The sequence below is a fragment of the Ambystoma mexicanum genome, chromosome 12, assembly GCF_040938575.1.
Source record: "Ambystoma mexicanum isolate Mex_15411 chromosome 12, UKY_AmexF1_1, whole genome shotgun sequence".
In the NCBI taxonomy this organism is placed as follows: Eukaryota; Metazoa; Chordata; class Amphibia; order Caudata; family Ambystomatidae; genus Ambystoma; species Ambystoma mexicanum.
The window spans coordinates 859696587-859707070 of NC_090936.1; the positions used below are offsets into that span (position 1 = coordinate 859696587).

General features: G+C 47.5%; 1 pseudogene; it reads left to right on the plus strand.

The window, feature by feature from the left end:
* The first annotated feature begins 7561 nt into the window (after window positions 1–7561).
* LOC138514074 (proteasome subunit alpha type-7 pseudogene) lies at window positions 7562–8533 on the plus strand (annotated as a pseudogene).
* The last annotated feature ends 1951 nt before the right edge of the window (window positions 8534–10484 follow it).

The following is a 10484-nucleotide window of genomic DNA, read 5'->3' on the forward strand; positions in this document are numbered from 1 at the left end:
CACCACAGCGGACCACCCTACACCCCTGGGCATGCCCCACAGCCAAGCCATCACTCCTGGGCATGCCCCGCAGGCAGCCCACATGGCACCATGCACATGTGAGCCCCAACACATGTCCCCACCCCCAGTGACGGGCACCTGCCAGCAGGCCCCGACTCATGTATCCCAACCCCAGTAATGGCAACCTGCCAGCAGGCCCCGACTCATGTCCCCCACCCCAACTCCAGTGACGGGCACCTGCCAGCAGGCCCGACTCATGTCCCCCACCCCACACCCAGTGATGGCAACCTGCAAGCAGGCCCCGACTCATGTCATGATAGATACCAAATAACAAGCATGCACATGAATACATGTCCGTCAGACCCACACAATGGTGACACATGACTGAGAAAACCCACAGCATGAAACCAATGAGAGAAGACCACACAAATAAAGTAGAAAATAAAAATGTATTAAATTCCAAACTGAATGAATAAAACGAAAGCACACAAGAAAACAAAAAATAAATCCAAATCGAATGTCCAAAATTAAGCAACAAAAATGAAGGCTGAAACCAATAAAATCCAAAGTAAAATGGCTCCAAACCGTCAGTCCATAAAACAAAATCCAAAGTTCCAAAAAAAGTAAAGCATTCCTCCATGGGTCAAAAAATAAAGCAAATCCAGGTCCATAACTATCGACAAATGAACATTCAAGGGTTCATGAGCCCAACAATCCAAAGGAAACCTAACCAAAAACATACCTAATAAATAACTATTTACAAAAAGGTGGGGCATAGTCCCACGGCTCATTTAGAGATGTTCCAGCCCAGGGCATCATCAAACTCCACGTCAGTGTTCCAGAGGCGGGCCTGTTCCCTGGCCTTGAGGTCTCGTAGGGATGCAGCCATGGAATCCCTCAACTCCCTGCGAGTTTCCTCGAGGCCCTCTGCCCGCCTCAAAGCTCGGTGCATGGAGTTCTCCGCCCTGACCATCCTGAGCCATGCCCTCTCTGCCTGCCACCTCTCCACATCAATTTGCTGGCCCAACCGCTGCCACATGGAAGACACTCCCAGTCCGGGGTCCTCCTGCCCCTCGGCGGATGTCTGCCCCCGGGGTGTTGATGGCCCCGAGCCTCCCAAGCTAAGCCTTCTGCTGCCTCCGACGCAACTGCCACCATGACGGCATCCGGGCCGATGGGATCCCCCGGCGCCGTTGTGCACGTGCCCTGCCCCATTATGCCGGCACATCCTCCATCTGCTGGGGTCCAGTTGGTGGGGTGGCCACCCCTGCTGGACCTCTGACTCCCGACTGTGGCAGGGATGGGATCTCCACCAGGCTGGCTGCGTTGGTTGGGGTAGGTCCACAGGGGGCCCTGGTGGCATCTGGGCAAGAAGACGGCACGGAGAACGACTGGCGTATAGTGTGCACAGAGGAGGAGAGGGCCGCAAGACAGAGCGACACATGGAGGAACCCCCCGACCACGAGCCCTCTCAACTGGGCCACGTTGGCACACGTCTCTTCGTGATGACATGAGTGGTCCCCCCAGGGAGCAACGCAACACCAATGAGGACGGACTCGATCCTGTCACGGGTCCCCACGTCCGCAGATAGAGGCGTGCCAGATGACATTGACCTCCCCCTACCTGCGGACAGGCCTGGGACGGGGCATCCCTGCTGGTGCATGGTGATGCAGTCACACTGTCAGGGACAGTGACATGCACAGGCCCAGTGCTTAATTTGTAAAGAAATACAGTGCCACGGCCCGGCCCAGGTCAGTGCTAGACCTAGATCGTCCCACCACCAGCCCATCACACTACTGCTGCTCCATGTCACATGTTTGGTGCTATAGCAACTGCTGGTACGGGGAAAGCATCGGCTGAGGTACAGGATGCAGACCCCTGCACTACAGTGGTCTTCAGTCTGAGAACATGATGGATTCCATAATATCATGGGCAGACGTGTGATACGGGAAGGTGGAGATCATTCTCAGGTCCGTGAAGGCCAAAGGACTCAGTCACACGGCCAATCGTCCAGCTGTAAAAAGTGTTTTGGCAGCCAATGAGTGTTAAGCAGCAACGTTCTGCGATATGCATGTAACACACACAGCACTTGCATAGTTGTACTTCAATAACCCATACCACCTTGCAGCATGGCCTAGATAAACACTTGTCACATGCATTTGATCACTATTAAAAGAAGTGACACATGTTCATGACACACCCTTATGCACGGTTATGCTATGATTCATTGCTATACTTAGTTGTGTTATTTTATGAAATGTATTATGGTATGTTCATTAGCCTTGTGCTGTACTATGCAAGTATGCTGTGCTACGGTACTCTACGCTATGCTTCTTTTATTACACTATGGCATGCTGTGCTGGGTCATGATATGTTTTGCTATGCTATTCTATTGCTAGGTGACGTTATGGAATGTTTGCTATGGTGTGACCAATACACTTGTGAGCAATCTACTGAATTAGTTTCTTAACTTCAAAGAGCTGCACTAGCTTGTCAAATAGCACAGCAAGTTGAGTGCTCATTCTGACATCTGTGCACAGCTTGCTGATGCCGGTTCAAATCCTGTCAGGGCCAACTCAGTCCTTTATCCTTTTGAGGTCGAAGAATTGAGTACCACACAGTGGGATAATAATATCAATTTAGATACCTGAGGGTTTGTAGCGCTATATAAAACTATATGTTATTAGATAATATTATTGCAGGGCGCCCGCTGCCCTGACACTGAACTCTGTGTCCCAACCTGCTGCCATGGGGACACCAAGAATCTGGCCACACCACACATATGTGCATTTTCGATTCTTTAGCCCGAGGGCGTACTGACACATGTTAATAAACTGCAATGAGTGTTATGTACTTGTGCGCTGCAATGCAAGCATGCCAAGCAACAATCACGTCAAGATGGCTTACCATTTTATTTATTTATTGTTTGCTTGTTAGGCGACAATACATAAATCAATAAAATGGCATGCCCTATGCTGGCTCGCCGCTCAGGAATATCTGCAGACCCTACGTCATGATTTTGCACGCTGCCTGCTCATGCCCAGTGTCAGCCTTGTACGTATGTTTTACTCCATGGGGAACATTATGAGTATGGGGTAGTGGTAAAAAAAAGTGATATTGTAAATACCACCTGTTTTTTAAATAAGACCTAAATCATGAGTTGGGGTCAAAAGTGATATTTCCTTCCAGGGGTACATAGAAAAGTACTGCATGGGACTAAGATAAAACATATTACCCCATACAGTACTTTCTATGAACCCCTTGCCTACAGGAAATACTCCATACAATCCCAACTCATAATTAGGCAGTATTTAAAAAATAGACGGTACTGGAAATTACACAGTGTAGTACTGGTAACACCAGACTCTGACTCATGAGGTCCTCTGTGATTATCAAGACTACATGGCCTGGTCCTTCTAATTGACCCGGTGCGCCCCAGCATTGAATTACTTCTGTAGGGTTGCAAATGGTTGGGAGGGAAATCCGTCCTCTTCGGAGAAGCTCTATGCAGCATTTTTGGTAGTTGCTGTGCAGGGCCCAAGCCCCCAAAGAGAATACATTGAAATTCACTCTCTTTGTATTGTGGCCACAACCCAATGATAATATAGCGCAGCTCGCAGTACTCCTGCTAATGTTCTTACAGTGCAGCTCTAAACCAAGGAATGATAAAAAACAACATATTGCAGCTCACGCAACCAACCAATATTATTCACATAGTTGCTAACATGTTCCATTCCATTCTGGTGCTTATCCAGTCCGGGTCTTTTCTTTGCATTCTGGGACTTGTAGTTCTGCTTATCACTTTATAAAACTCAGACTACAAGTCCCTGAATTTAAAGAAAAAACACAGACTACAATCACCCACAGAGGCAGAGTGGAATGGATCATGTTGGCAAAGGTGTATTCAGAGCATTGAGGCCTCCAGCAAGTACAAATGAGTTCCATCCCAGCACACACCTACCAACGTTCGCAGTACTGATCACCCAAACCAACCAACATCCAAACTCATTGTGGGTCAAAAACATGGGAAGCGTTTTTTGAAACACATACAGCTGGACTCCCAATACATGCCGCCTGAATTCCCTGGGACACAGATGGAAGGGCAACCGAGGACATTGTAATGAGCCCCCTACGTAGCGGCGAGTGACCCTTTGCTTTGATTACATATAACGGGACTACATGACGGGTGATGCTATGCCATCCCAATCCCTGAACCCATACTACAAAGACTAGCAAAGACTAAAGAATACATGGCACGCACGTCGGAGCAAAGATTGGAGCACCTCACACCAACACCATAGGCAGCGCATTAAAAACCTATGCAAGCATTGTATTCAGGATGATAAAGGGTCGGAAAACACCAGCGAAGGCGAAGCGCCCCCTAACAGCCTGATAGACAAACACGAGTTCCATGGTACCCTATCATAATATAGTCCAAACACATCTGGGGTACTCACTTTGACAACAGAAAAACATTTCGGAACTTCAAGAGCCTGTGCTGTGCACAGTAAAAATCAACATAATAGCACTGAAAACAGCACTCCTGGAGGGCACAATACTTGCCTCATACCTACACCGTCCTGAATTCCCCATGGGGAAACTGCACGTTGGGGGACAAGAGCCACATAGTACTGGCAGCAAACACCTGGTTAAAAAAACATGGATGAAGAAATGTATAAAGTCACTTCAGGGTTCATCAGAGAGGCAAATGAAAATCACTAGTAAACACCAAACGCCACTGACTTCAAAGGAGTAGGAGTGCCAAATTACAACAAAACGGAGCCTTCGAGGACATCCACACAAATGGCCACTGATGAGAACCGTGACGCACATGACTTGAACGACGACAAAGATGCTGGTCCCTCTTTGACTCCTCTTGAACGAAACAATCTCAAAGACAGTCCTCTGCTTATGTCGTGTCCAACTAACCACTAGGACCAAAGCTAGCGATTCGTGGTGCACTCGCTCTCCCTCTCGAAAGGGCTTCCAGACATACATCGGCCTTTGTATGTGGTGGGGGGGTTACCTCTGTGACTAGAAGCGCGAACACAAGACAGCCGGGCACGGGCGGTGGCGCGGTCTCCTGGTGTCCTGCTGGCTCAGTGACTCTGAGTCCTGGCTCTGGGTCCTCGGTCCTGACAAGGGCCCAGGCCCAGCCAGGCCCCAGGAGGAGTGTCGACACCACCAGGGGACCGTGCTGCAATTCTGGGCCGGCCCGGACCTTGGAATCTTTAAACTGCTTAAGTTACATGGTCAGAGAGTGTCCACTTACCTGATTTTGAAGTCGGCTGCTGGCGGGGACTCTCTCTCTCCTGTCAGGGCCCGGGGGGGGGGGGGGGAACTGGCAGACTGGCAGGCACTATTGTGAGTGAAAAAGCAGGGCTCAGACCCCAGCAACTAGACCACATGCAACAAAGCAGTGCAGCAGGCTCTCGCCTAGACACCTTCAGTTCACAGTAACTCGTGAAACTGTAGAGGAGGTCCCAGACATGGCCTGCCCTTCATTTCGAGGTACCAGGAACGGACTCACCAAGGTAAGTGACGTATGAGGAGCAGATGAACCAACAAAGAACTGCACTGGGACCCTGCCCAGTGTACATCAGAAGATCCATACCGGTAGAAGCGCCCATAAGCAGACAGCCCTGGGCAGCATGGTACCCTATCAGATAGCCGTACCAGCTGCTGAGACGAAATGAAAAGTACTTACGAACGGTCCATGAAGAGACCCAAAGAGCTGTAATGGGAGGCCAGTGGAAATGACACAAGGGTCTGGACGGACTTGCGAATGAAAGAAAGCAGCTATCGAAAATAGCACGCCAGTGCCAGTAGCTATGAAAATAGATGTAATGGCCATAGGAAGGAGACGATGTTAAAACGTGAGGAAACGTTGCTATGAGACAAGATGGAAGTAACCAACCAGTTAAACGCGTGTAAATAGGCTTGGAACGCAAGAAGATAAGAAAACGATACTGCTTGCAATGCTTAGTAGAAGAATAGAGCGGCAAGCACCAACTATATCTACCTCAATAAGGCACGCTAAACAAGTGCGACTCCATTTTGTAAAGGCAGAAGTATGCCCAGGCGGCCAGAGACCTAACAGGCCTGGTTTCATATCCCAGCCAAAGCCAGGAGAAGGAGCGGAATCGAAACTCAACAAAGAGCAGCTCATGCCTGGGAAATCGAGATCAACCAGAGAAAGGGAGGAGAGCGTCAGCTAACAGGAATCGAAACTTCAGAGCATACCAGACTGCCCCGTGAAGGTCAAGATAAGGGAGGCCCATGCAGGTGGCGAGGCCGGTGACAGAATTAAATACACTAAAAGCTGGAAACTGAAGCAGATTCACGGTGAACAGACATGTGACCAAGTCAGGCGCAAAGGATTACCAACGTCTGATGTCACCCAGATCCAAGGGTGCCATAACTTCTCCAGATAACAGGATACCGTTTCGAGGCCATGCCCAGCCAATTAATTGACACATAGCCCCAAGATACTGATTGATGGAAGGGAGGCAGGATGAAACTTGGGACACCAGGCACCTGGGAGTCCATTCTGCATGCTGCTAATTAAAAGTGGAAATGTATGTCTAGGGGTGTAAGCTGCCCAATCACAATGGACCAAGTTATCTAGGGTCCAATATATCATAGAACCAATGAGACGTCGTACTTGTAGTGACATCTATCATGTGTGATGTAGAGGGAGGGGTGTAGACGCCCACCCGATAAGAGTTATCCAATCAGCATGCTCCATTATCATATACAGATATAACATCTATATTTAAGTTACCTTTCCTAACCAATTATATTGCATGACAAGTTTTTTAGAATTAGACATCAATGATGACAATCTTTGTGCATAAAAATTGCTGTTTAACTGAAGTTCAAGGAAGTCGGATCGAGACAGGTGGTCGCAATGATGCTGATTACCAACTGCTTCCCTGTTTGATGTACTTGCCATTAAACAGACTTCCCTTTGCCAAACTACTGAGTCCTCATTATTGAGTCGTGTTGGAGTAAGTGAATCCTGCACCCCCATCCCTCACATGGTGCAGCTATCTTGTCTAACAAGTACTAGAGGGTGAGCACTGACCTATGGGCCCGTTGGTGGACATCTCGCTCTCCTGTACACTTGGTAGCAGAGGATGGTTTCGGCCATCGATTATGGATTATTGATTAATATAGTTATAAGACTCCCACAGACCGACGGCATGAAGCAAATCTAGGCCTTCGGCAATATCACGAGTCCTTTTGCCATTCTGTCTGAGTAGGCTGAGAAGCTTCGCGTGGACAATGATAGTGTAATTCCATAAAAATCTGCACTGGGTCTGAAGGAACCCACCTTACCAAACATAACCCTTCTCATTCCCATGGGCAGCCAATCGGACGAAAAGACTGCAAGAGGCTGAAAAGGAGGGGCGGTGATTCCGAAGCTCCAGAGAGGAAAAGATGCGATCGGTGAGTGAAACAACAAACTCGTTACTTTGGCAAATGTCTTGTAGGCATTAGAACAAGCAAGGGAAAGGTAACGGAGGGTGGCAGAGAAAAAATAAAATAGTCAGTATTCAGACTGTGTGTATGTGTGAGAGAGAGCTGTCTTCTTGGTCCGCAACACGCAGATAGTCAGATCCCCTCCTACTCTTTAGACTCTGGGCACTTCGTAGCACCATGAGTTATGATCGTGCCATCACCGTATTTTCTCCGGATGGACATCTCTTCCAGGTGGAGTACGCTCAGGAGGCCGTGAAGAAGGGCAGCACTGCTGTGGGTGTGCGAGGGAAAGATATTGTTGTCCTTGGCGTCGAGAAGAAATCAGTTGCTAAGCTTCAGGATGAAAGAACAGTGAGGAAGATATGTGCTCTGGATGAGAATGTCTGCATGGCATTTGCAGGACTCACTGCTGATGCGAGAATAGTGATAAATCGAGCACATGTTGAATGCCAGAGCCACAGACTCACAGTAGAAGACCCAGTGACAGTGGAATACATCACACGCTATATTGCTAGTCTGAAACAGCGGTACACGCAGAGTAATGGCCGCCGACCCTTTGGTATATCTGCGTTGATTGTTGGCTTTGACTTTGATGGAACTCCAAGGCTCTACCAGACAGACCCTTCTGGAACTTACCACGCATGGAAGGCGAACGCCATTGGCAGAGGAGCCAAGTCAGTACGTGAATTCCTGGAGAAGAATTATACAGATGAAGCTAATGAAACTGACGACCTTACTATCAAACTAGTCATCAAAGCCCTGCTGGAAGTTGTACAGTCTGGAGGAAAAAACATTGAGCTTGCAGTGATGAGACGAAATCGGCCCCTAAAGATCTTGAATCCAGAGGAAATAGAGAAGTATGTTGCTGAAATCGAAAAGGAAAAGGAGGAAAATGAAAAGAAGAAACAGAAAAAGGGGACATGATTGATTATAGCTCTGCTTGTTTTTAATGCAGTCAAATATCACATGTGATCAAAATATACCAGGTATAAGCCATACCCCAGGTCCTGTTAATATCATTATGCTCAATAAATCTAGCTTGTTTTTTTTCAAATAGTCAGAAGTAGAGAAGACTGTATATAAATAAGGGGTTAATAACTCGAGTATAAAAGAGAAAAACGTAAGGTTACCGGGGGGCACCCGAGAGAAAAACGTAAGGTTACCGGGGGGCATCTGAGAGAAAAACATAAGGTTACCATGGGGGGGGGCACCTGAGAGAAAAATGTAAGGTTACCGGGGGGACATCCAAGAGAAAAACATAAGGTTAACCGGGGGGCACCTGAGAGAAAAACGTAAAGGTTACTGGGGGAGGGGGCACCCGAGAGAAAAATGTAAGGTTACCAGGGGGGCACCCGAGAGAAAAACGTAAAGGTTACCGGGCGGCACCCGAGAGAAAAACATAAGGTTACCGGGGGGCACCCAAGAGAAAAACATAAGGTTACCGGGGGGCACCCAAGAGAAAAACATAAGGATTCGCCTTGTTCCTGCACTTTAATACAGCGGTCAGAAGAAACGTGAACTCATAACCCATATGATAAGGGACAATTAGACTACGATGATGTTTAAAGACGCATTAAAGGAGTTTGTTTAAACTCCATGACGGGGTATTGATTAGAAGGCAGGTATAGGTATGACCAGCTGGTGTCCGTCTAGACTGTCAAGTGTCTATCCTATGTGTTCTGTTGTATGCTGAATGTAAGAGAACTGTATCATTGATTGTGTGAAATGAAATTTGATTTTACGCAATTCTGTGAAGAAGAGGGAATTACCAATGAATTGATGGTTTTGAGTTAATTGATAATATAAAGTTTGGTGGGAAAAGATTGGATTGGAGCTTGTGTATCTGGTGCTCGTTCATACTAGTAGAAGGATATTGTTGGTAACGGAATTGAAATGGAGGAGGTCACCCCACTTGCGCATCTCTGCAAGCAACTACCTAAGCATGCACCTAAATTAAAAAAGTATAGCACAGAGTGGTTTAAAGGTACCGCCCATAAGATGTTTATGCCTTGGGCACATAATGGGTCCCTATCAAAAGCCGTCTTACAACACATGATGACTTATCTACATGCCACATATACAGGCAAGAAGCTAGAGAAACGTCTTGCTGTTCTAGAACTAGGGAAGATGTTTCAGCAGACGAAGGAGGAAGAACCTCCTGCAGATTGGATATTAAACGTATGCACAGAGGGGGGTTAGATGCCTGCCGTGCCATCGGCCCCGCCTGAGCCAGCCGAGGGAAGTAAGACAGAAGGGCTCTACCCGTTAAGTGAACTAAAGGCAGCCACAGGGTATAGCAACCCGCATATGAGTCACCTATGTATAGTAACGACGACAATAAAGAAAAGGACCACGAAATTAATCTTGCCTCCGCAGTCCCGAGGGACAAGGAGAGACGCAATGACGAAGGAAAGGATCAGGCACAGAGTTGTGCATCTCTCGTTATGGAGAGAGAGGGAAAGAAAGGGAAAGGAAGTGAAGGCAGAACTGATGAGATAACATTCGCAAAAGACGACTGGATGGGAGGGCAGATATTGCTGAAACTAAATGGAAAAGGAAGTGATGATGAAAGGACAAGAGAGAAGTCTGAGGAGACGCCAAGGAGAGAGAGAGAAAAGGAAATAAGGGATGAAAGGACAAGAGGGAAGGATAGGCTGAAGCAAGACCAACTATATCGCGAAGAGCAAGAGAAACAGCTCGATCGCAAACAGAAGGCAGCCTACGACCAGTACAAACAGAATAAGCAAAGGTTGGAAGAAGAGCAAAGGGTACGAGAAAAGAGAATGAAGAGAAAAGAAGATGAGGAAATTAGAAGGGCAAAGGAAGGTAGAAACGAAAGGATGAGGGAAGTAGACAAGGCTAGAGAAGAAGTGAGGAAGGGAATAGATGAGGAAGCAGAACGTAAGCGCAGACAGAGGGCACCAGATCTTGAATATTTGCAGCGGGAAGTTAAAAAACCCAATCCTGTTGTAGAATGGGAAGACATAGAAGAATTCTTT